General features: G+C 46.9%; 1 long non-coding RNA gene across 1 annotated transcript; it reads left to right on the top strand.

Moving 5' to 3' along the window:
* The first annotated feature begins 479 nt into the window (after positions 1-479).
* LOC111860115 (uncharacterized) lies at positions 480-8,966 on the top strand. Its single transcript, XR_002841963.2, has 2 exons — positions 480-1,532; positions 8,726-8,966. It is a non-coding gene; the product is annotated as an uncharacterized lncRNA (long non-coding RNA).
* Positions 8,967-10,048: the final 1,082 nt, after the last annotated feature.

Genomic DNA, 10,048 nt, shown 5'->3' with positions numbered 1-10,048 from the left:
TTTACATAGTTAATTGGAAGATTCAACTCTCAAAACTTCTGAAATTTCAGTCCACGCCTTCTCTTTTCTACTGTTGTCCTTGTAAAAAGGATCTCTGGGGTCGTAGACAAATCGGTGTTTCTCCACTTCCAAAATTAATTTTTCCTCGTCCATGATGTGACGGAGAATTGGCGCATACGCTCTGTGTTGCGTTCTTGATCCGTATCCGTCAAAAATAGACTTGATGCGCATCTCGACGGACTGCCGGACGTGTGAGACGTAGCGGAGACGCAACGCAGCGGATCTGGTGTAAACTGATGCATTGACTTTATTGGCGGCGATTGCCTGCGGCTGCCGTGTCGAAAACGCACCGTAGCGGATACGCATCCAGTGTAACCCCTGATTTACACTGGATGCGTATCCGCTGCGGTGCGTTTCCCTAGACCCTAGAGATCCTTTTTACAAGGACAACAGTAGAAAGGAGAAGGCGTGGAGTGAAACTTCAGAAGTTTTGGGATTTGACGGTAAGTTGAATCTTCCAATTAACTATGTATATACTTGATTTTTAATTAATGAAAGTAACCTGTACTGTGAAGTACTTGTAAACTCCTAATAAAGTGTTCAGTAACCTATATTGGATTGACACATTATTTTATCCATAGAAACATAGATAAATGTTATGTTAAATGTTATTCTCCCGTGGTCATGTGATCTCGCAAACCAGCGGCGCGCCGGATCAGATACGGACCACAAACGCGTCCAGTGTGAATTGGCGGACGGCCTCGGACGGAATGCGAATGCAGCGCAGTCGCACCGCAGCGGATACGCATCTAGTGTAAATCAGGGGTAAGCCAGCGCTGTAAGCAAGTCGAATGCACCCAATGACCGGACTGGGGAAACAAACTGAAACGCCGACTTAATACAGAGGACTAATGACAACAACCAGAAACAGCTGATCACATGGGGATTCCACAGGAGGTTAACGAGGGGGCGTGGACAGGGGTAATGTTGGGATAAGATCTTTATCGTTTTGGAAGCCATTAAGAAAAAAATGCTCTTCTTGTTTTATTCTGTTAATTTTGTGTTTAAATGCTAAAAAATAAAAACATATTTAGGTGTAATTTTGGGGGGCCGGGAACCAATTAATTGGTTTTCCATTATTTCTTATGGGAAAAATTCGATCAGAACTCGAACTTTTTAGGATTCGATCCGGAGTCCGGAACGGATTAAGTTCGAGAACCGAGGTACCACTGTAATTCCATTTTTCATAGACCGGAAATGAGCTAGCTGCATTTCCATGAACGTGGAAGCTGACGTGCAAAGAGCCCATTCTGCGGAAAACGGTGAAGGGGAACACCAGCAAACCACGAGCAGGATCTAACGCACAGCACTAACAATCGTAGATATATAGTACATAGATTTGTATACATTTGGAGGAAGAACTGTGCATGTTTCTTATCGATACCTAACTGATGGTCACAAAGCTCATCCGTCTCTCACCGCGGTAGGACAAACGTCTGCGGGATGATGTCATTCATGAGGACATCAAACAGGTGAGACTAAGATATGCAGTTTATGTTTAGTGACACTGAGAAATGTATTTATTTCAGTCTCTGGATCAATCGGGGGTTAATGGTCACCAGTCAAATCACTATACCAGACATAGGACTTAGTGTTGTCACTACATGGAAGGCTGTGGAGTTGATTTAGATTAGATTGGATTTATTGTCATTGCGCGAAGTATGAATATTTAGGCTGTGAAACGTAGTTTGGCATGTAATCTGAAAATACAAAATAGGGTCGGAGTGGGGACCCTGTTCCATAGAGGGTTTTTGGGATGGCCTCTCAATCGGCCAAAAATAAAACAGTGATTCTCGACTCCAGTCCTGGGGACCTACCGTCATTGGCAGATTGACAGGTCATCCCAAAAACCCGTACCGGCCCTCCATGGAACCGGCTCCCTACCCCTGAAATAGGGCAAAAGTTCCATAAACAGTTGTGTACTGCATATGTGCGAAAAATCAATAGTCTGTGATTTGAATGTTAACTTATGTGACACACAGCTGTAAATAGCTACCTACCTGTACATCAAAGCTTCAACAAATGGTTTCCTGATTTCCAGCTCAGTCTTAGGTATGCAAAATCAAAGATATTCATTTCCCATTTCCACCCGGCACTAACCATGCATTCCTTCACCATACTGTTTTTGCTCCCTCCCAGTTCCTTGCCAGACAGTCCACGTTTTCGCTCTGGGAGGGAGCAAAACTGAGGACCATCTGGGGTTCATTGTGGACTGAATTGAGAAACGGTGCCCTATGGAGTATGGCAGTGCGTATGAGTGCCCTGCGATGGACTGGCATCCCTTGTAGGGTGACCCTGAACAGGAAAAGCTGTTTGTAGATGGATGAAATAGAAATAGTTCAGGCCAAGATTCTACAGAGGTGAACAGTCTTGTTTTATTCTTTAATGTCCTATATCTCCATGCATAATTATCTTAATTTATTACCCTCTGCCTGCTGGCAAGGTTCAGGGCGAGTGTGTCATGCACCTGAGAGAGTGAGAGGTCTCACGGTTGCACTCACACACATGTGCACACACACACACACACACACACAGCCACAGTGCTCACAGTTTATAGTTATAACACTTGGAAACTGCAGTTAATCAGTAAACCACTATAATACAATAATTATAATAATACAAATTATTATTTATCATTTCACATATTTACCTTTTTCTGGAGATGTTGAGTTAAGCAGCACATCACTGCATTGCTTACTATCACCTTCACTATGAGGCAAGCCTGCCCAGTTCCGGTACTTGAGGGCCAGAATCTAAGTTTGCAGATTCTCCTGCTCAAACACCTACCAAACCTGGTAATTGGCTGAATAGGGCAGGGAAATAGGGCAAACTGAATAGATGCAGGCCCTCCAGGACTGGAAGTGGGCGGCACTGCCGAACGCTGGTGATGTGGTTGTTCCAAGGAACATCCATGTGACGTTGCATAATACTAAATACCCCACTGCCCATCTTACCCCCTACCCGGGAACACCCCCAGGGCTGTCAGCACACTAAATACCCCACTGCCCATCTTACCCCCTACCCGGGAACACCCCCAGGGCTGTCAGCACACTAAATACCCCACTGCCCATCTTACCCCCTACCCGGGAACACCCCCAGGGCTGTCAGGACACTAAATACCCCACTGCCCATCTTACCCCCTACCCGGGAACACCCCCAGGGCTGTCAGCACACTAAATACCCCACTGCCCATCTTACCCCCTACCCGGGAACACCCCCAGGGCTGTCAGGACACTAAATACCCCGCTGCCCATCTTACCCCCTACCCGGGAACACCCCCAGGGCTGTCAGGACACTAAATACCCCGCTGCCCATCTTACCCCCTACCCGGGAACACCCCCAGGGCTGTCAGCACACTAAATACCCCGCTGCCCATCTTACCCCCTACCCGAGAACACCCCCAGGGCTGTCAGGACACTAAATACCCCACTGCCCATCTTATCCCCTACCCGAGAACACCCCCAGGGCTGTCAGGACACTAAATACCCCACTGCCCATCTTACCCCCTACCCGGGAACACCCCCAGGGCTGTCAGGACACTAAATACCCCACTGCCCATCTTACCCCCTACCCGAGAACACCCCCAGGGCTGTCAGGACACTAAATACCCCGCTGCCCATCTTACCCCCTACCCAAGAACAGCACCTGAGCTGCCCAAAGCCTTTGTGACACATTCATTATTAAAATAATAATAATAATTCAAAGAACTTCCTCAGCAAGTTATGGACGGAAGCAGTGAGAAATCACCAAAATTATAGGAAGAGTACATAAAGTACTGAGGTCTTTGTATATTCTTGGCAACACAGTCTTCTGACTGAACTGGGATGATTATCATGTAGAAACTGTGCAGATCAGTTCATTCTGAACGCAACAGCTGGGCTCTGATGTAACTGGTGAGGGAAGCCAAAGGCAGCGTCCTTCAATGGCTGAAACCGGAGACTGCTATGTGAAATACTTAAAAAATGCCACCGTACAGGAAGCTAACCAGCCTGACAGGAGAATGACGAACAGCCTTGTTAGGGGCAATTGTACTGTGGGATAAATAAACGTGATTGGAAGCTCAGAGTGAGCTGATGAGGCCGGGAGGCACCTTTTCATATAAATTCCACGTGTTATGTCAAGTGCCGGCTGATGTGATGCGTCGGCCAGCTGCTTCATCCTGAGAAGAAGTCATGGTGGGGGCAACATCAAGTTAAGCGGGGGCTGATCCTCTTTGGGGACGGTCACATTTAAAGGGGAAATGCAGCAAAGCACAGTGGATGGTGTGTATGACGCTGTGTACTTGAGGTCTGACCCTCACTCTGGAAGGTTGTGGGTTCAAATCACATGGCTAGTACAGTAACTATATCACTGTTAGACCCTCAAGCAAGGTCCTTAACCCCAGTTACCCTAGCGATGGTGGTTGGCCTCATCGTTGCTTGTTGCTTTGGGCTAAAGTGTCTCTTATGTAAATGAAAATTTGTTTGAGTCGGATAAACAAATTTAAGGTGACACTTTAACTTTCAGCAGCACGGTGACTCAAAAATACACTGATTCAGAGAATGTCTACAAGCGCTCTAGTGAGCTCCGACTCAGATCCTGGGGAAAATCTGTAATCAACCATGAGAGATTTTCGTATGATTCCAGACGCTTGAGAAAATCAGCCAAGAGTCCAAATCCGTGAATTACATAATACTGTGTAAACTCCATTAAAGGGGATTTCACCCAGTGCCGGATACTTCTGTATAATCCTGTATTCAAGCATTTATTGTCATCAGGTTTTGCTGAAGCCCTTTTAGTGACTCATTAAGGCCTAATAATTTACACGTGCTTCTGTTATATTGAATGATATGCTGAAATGTCGGAGGGGGAGATAGCGGATTAGCTGGAAGTCCATTAGCCTCCAGGGATGGAGGTTTGAGTCTCAGCCCCACTCTGTGCATGTGCGTGCGTGTGTGTGTGCGTGTGTGCGTGCGTGTGTGCGCGCGCGTGTGCACCCGTGTCTGTGGTCCAGGTGTACCTTACATTGTGGGGACCATTTTTTTGGTTGTGTGTGTGTTGGTGTGCATGTGAGGGGAAGCAATAAAAAGGCCAGTAGGATGTTGGGTTACATCTCTAGGTGTGTGGAATTTAAGTCAAGGGAGGTGATGCTATAATTATATAATTCCTTGGTAAGACCCCACCTAGAATATTGTTTGCAGGTTTGGTCACCATACCTTAAGAAGGATATTGCTGCCTTAGAAAAGGTGCAACGTAGAGCTACGAGAATGATTCCTGGTCTTAGAGGAATGTCTTATGAGGAGAGGTTAGCTGAGCTGAATCTGTTCAGCCTCGAGCAAAGGAGACTAAGGGGGAACATGATCCAGGTCTATAAGATTCTAACAGGTCTGGATGCTGTTCAGCCAAATGACTATTTCAATATTAGTTTAAATACTAGAACTCGTGGCCATAAGTGGAAATTAGCTGGAGAACATTTTAAAACAAATTTGAGAAAGCACTTCTTTACACAGCGTGTAGTTAGACAGGTCTGGATGCTGTTTAGCCAAACAATATTAGTTTAAATACAGCGTGTGGCTCAGTGGGCTGTGCCTGTAATCACAAGGTTGCCGGTTCAAACCCAGCCTCAGCACGTCTACGGGTCATTGAGCAAGTCCCTTATCCCTTAGCTCTCTGGGCGCCGGTCCGGGTGGCCGCCCTTCGCGGACAACTTACTCTACAAAGAGCAAGTTAAGGGAGGCGTAAAGACAATTTCCCCACAGGGATCAATAAAAGTATTGATTATTATTAGAACTCGTGGAAATTAGCGGGAGAAATTTTAGAAAGCACCTTTTTACACAGCATGTAGTTAGAGTATGGAATAGTCTTCCTGCTAGTGTAGCGGAAGCTAAAACCCTGGGTTCCTTTAAATCAGAGCTAGATAAGATTCAGCCCTGAGCTATTAGTTGATTTCTCCCAAAACGAGCTTGATGGGCCAAATGGCCTCCTCTCATTAGTAAATTTCTTATATGTGTGTGTGTGTGTGTGTGAATGTGTGTGTCTGGGTGCGGGTTACCCGGGTGTGTGTGTGTGTGTGTGTCCTGGTGTGTGTCTGGGTGAGTGTGTGCATATGTGTGTGTGTTTGTGTGTGTCTGGGTGCGTGTTTACCCGAGTGTGTGTGTGTCCTGGCGAGTGTGTATCTTTGTGTGTGTGTGTGTGTGTGTATGTGAATGTGTGTGTCTCGGTGCATGTGTGTGTGTATGTGTGTGTTTTTGTGAGTGTTTACCCGAGTGCGTGTGTGTGTGTCCTGGCGAGTGTGCATATGTGTGTGTGTGTGTGTGTGTCTGGGTGCGTGTTTACCCGAGTGTGCATATGTGTGTGTGTGTGTATGTGTGTGTCTGGGTGCGTGTTTACCCGAGTGTGCATATGTGTGTGTGTGTGTGTGTGTGTGTGTGTGTCTGGGTGCGTGTTTACTCGAGTGTGCATATGTGTGTGTGTGTATGTGTGTGTCTGGGTGCATGTTTACCCGAGTGTGCGTGCGTGTGTGTGTGTGTGTCTGGGTGCGTGTTTACCCGAGTGTGCATATGTGTGTTTGTGTGTGTCTGGGTGCGTGTTTACCCGAGTGTGTGTGTGTCCTGGCGAGTGTGTATCTTTGTGTGTGTGTGTGTGTGTGTATGTGAATGTGTGTGTCTCGGTGCATGTGTGTGTGTATGTGTGTGTTTTTGTGAGTGTTTACCCGAGTGCGTGTGTGTGTGTCCTGGCGAGTGTGCATATGTGTGTGTGTGTGTGTGTGTGTGTCTGGGTGCGTGTTTACCCGAGTGTGCATATGTGTGTGTGTGTGTGTGTCTGGGTGCGTGTTTACCCGAGTGTGCATATGTGTGTGTGTGTGTATGTGTGTGTCTGGGTGCGTGTTTACCCGAGTGTGCATATGTGTGTGTGTGTATGTGTGTGTCTGGGTGCATGTTTACCCGAGTGTGCGTGCGTGTGTGTGTGTGTGTCTGGGTGCGTGTTTACCCGAGTGTGCATATGTGTGTGTGTGTGTGTGTCTGGGTGCGTGTTTACCCGAGTGTGCATATGTGTGTGTGTGTGTATGTGTGTGTCTGGGTGCGTGTTTACCCGAGTGTGCATATGTGTGTGTGTGTGTGTGTGTGTCTGGGTGCGTGTTTACTCGAGTGTGCATATGTGTGTGTGTGTGTGTGTGTGTCTGGGTGCGTGTTTACCCGAGTGTGCGTGCGTGTGTGTGTGTGTGTCTGGGTGCGTGTTTACCCGAGTGTGCATATGTGTGTGTGTGTGTGTCTGGGTGCGTGTTTACCCGAGTGTGCATATGTGTGTGTGTGTGTGTCTGGGTGCGTGTTTACCCGAGTGTGCATATGTGTGTGTGTGTGTGTGTGTCTGGGTGCGTGTTTACCCGAGTGTGCATATGTGTGTGTGTGTATGTGTGTGTCTGGGTGCGTGTTTACCCGAGTGTGCGTGCGTGTGTGTGTGTGTGTGTGTCTGGGTGCGTGTTTACCCGAGTGTGCATATGTGTGTGTGTGTGTGTCTGGGTGCGTGTTTACCCGAGTGTGCATATGTGTGTGTGTGTGTGTCTGGGTGCGTGTTTACCCGAGTGTGCATATGTGTGTGTGTGTGTGTGTCTGGGTGCGTGTTTACCCGAGTGTGCATATGTGTGTGTGTGTATGTGTGTGTCTGGGTCCGTGTTTACCCGAGTGTGCGTGCGTGTGTGTGTGTGTGTGTGTCTGGGTGCGTGTTTACCCGAGTGTGCATATGTATGTGTGTGTATGTGTGTGTCTGGGTCCGTGTTTACCCGAGTGTGCGTGCGTGTGTGTGTGTGTGTGTGTCTGGGTGCGTGTTTACCCGAGTGTGCATATGTGTGTGTGTGTATGTGTGTGTCTGGGTCCGTGTTTACCCGAGTGTGCATATGTATGTGTGTGTCTGGGTGCGTGGACTTTCCACATTCTTCCCAGCTTCAGCAGAGTCACTGGTTTTTGCCTGCATGCACAGTCAGGTGGCTTGGTGTTGCTTAATTGCCCATAGATTGTGTGTTCTGTGAAGGACGTGCATTCTGTCCTGGGTGCCCCCCCCCCTCATTACCCTGCCCTGGGTTAACAGTTTCAATATGGATGGATGGACCACTGGTGCTGCAATATTTTTTTAATTATGTACCAACTTCTATGAAACCGTAACATAACCATCTGTTCTCTGCTGCTAGGAGCAGTCATTCTTAATTTGTTCAGGAATCACTTTAATTGTTCATGCAAAGTCTTTGTTCAGGAGCTTTGGACGGTTGTTGCCAAATGGCTCAGCATGAATAACTCATAACTGAACACGGTGATAATCCTGAAATGAAATGGGACACTTTTGTCGAGGTCTGTCAAATCCTCTGTGATGTCAGCTGAACGAACTGAAGCGGCTCAGCTTAGTAAACACATCGTGATGAAATTATTCTTAAACTGATGATACGGTTAGATATTTCTGCAGGTCTATTTGAACGTAGTTTTGCATGAGAACACCAACCTGTGTTGACTGGTGAGATTATCTTCTTCATTTACAGATGAGTCTGCCAGATGAAACCGAGATAAAATCAGACGTATATAAGCAAAGTCACAGCTCAGGGACCATGTGTTGTTCATGTCTTGTCTAAGAGCCATTTTCCCATCCAGAACCAAATTTCATCGTTGCGATTTCTTCTCATGTGTTGCCCTGCCACCAGAGACGAGATCTGCAGTCAACAGCTGGTGTTTAATTCATCGGGAGCCTTGCTGGCTCGAACAGAAGGATGTCTTCACCAAGCCAATAAGCCTGAAACTGTACGCCGTCAAGGACTGGCACACAACCGGAGAGATAACGTTGCAGCGGTAACATCTCCTTCAGAGTTTTATCTCATCTTCATAGTACGGGGTCGGGCAGCCCAGGGATTGCCAAATGTTAAAATAAAAGTCCTGCTGAAGTCATCCTAGACGTCTCATCCTGTTGAGGACATCACGGCTGCTTTAGATCCAAACGGTTCCCAGAGGCTGGCCCTCCGATACCCCGAGAGACCATGAAGGGCCTTCGCTTTGTGCTCTCACCGGGCTTAGACACAGACGGGCCCTGTTTAATATGGGACGCGTTTAAGCTGCAGACAAAGAACTCGGACATCCGATACGGCGAGTGGAATATCACACAAAAACCCGGAGAGGCTGAGATTGAAACCTAAGTTTAGCGGTTCGTGTTATTTGATGGACGGGATGGGGGCGGAGCAGCCAGATAAATGCTTGATGATAGCCCCCACTGAGCAGAAGGCTGACTGGCCCTAAATGAGGTAAAAACTGGGAGACAAATACATTATTCACTCCCCCCCCCCCCCCCCATAAGGTAACAAATGCTGGTTCTGGTGTGGGCGAGAACAAAGCTTACAGACACACAGCTGGTACTGAGTGATGAGAAGTCACCTCAGATATTATTGGGAATTATTATGGTTTGTTAGCAAACAAAAAGTGGCTAATTGCTTTGGCTCAAGTTTAACGGATTTGTTAGCAGGGAGACAGCTACGGATCTAGGCAGGTGATTGGCTCTGAAAGGTCACATGCTCCAGCGTATGGCTCTTTCTCTGAACTTCTTCGGCGAAACCTCCCACAGTTCACACCTGCCCTACAAAAGCAGAACAGTAATCACACTAACACTGAGAAAGAGGACTGCAATGTTTATAGACTGACCGCCCAACTGTGTAATTTTTTTATTTTTATTTATTTATCATTTATTTTACCAGGAATGTCCCATTGAGATACATTATCTCTTCTTCCAGGGAGTCCTGGCCAAGGTATTAGGTACGTAACTGATAGTGTAGCATAGCTGAACTGAGATATTTTGTCACAAGATAAAAGAGTTTAAGAGCCCTGATTTTGGTCATAGTCGGTTTTGATCAAATATGCATTTAGGATGTTTTGCCTTTGCATGGTAGAAATGTATAGTTTGTAAGCTGCCTTATAGCTAAGGTGCGATGAACTCGCATCTTAAATGTGCATCAGTACCTTCTACGTGTAAGGGAAATGTT

This window comes from Paramormyrops kingsleyae, chromosome 24 (assembly GCF_048594095.1).
Source record: "Paramormyrops kingsleyae isolate MSU_618 chromosome 24, PKINGS_0.4, whole genome shotgun sequence".
Taxonomy (NCBI): domain Eukaryota; kingdom Metazoa; phylum Chordata; class Actinopteri; order Osteoglossiformes; family Mormyridae; genus Paramormyrops; species Paramormyrops kingsleyae.
This window is presented reverse-complemented; position numbering and strand designations above follow the sequence as displayed.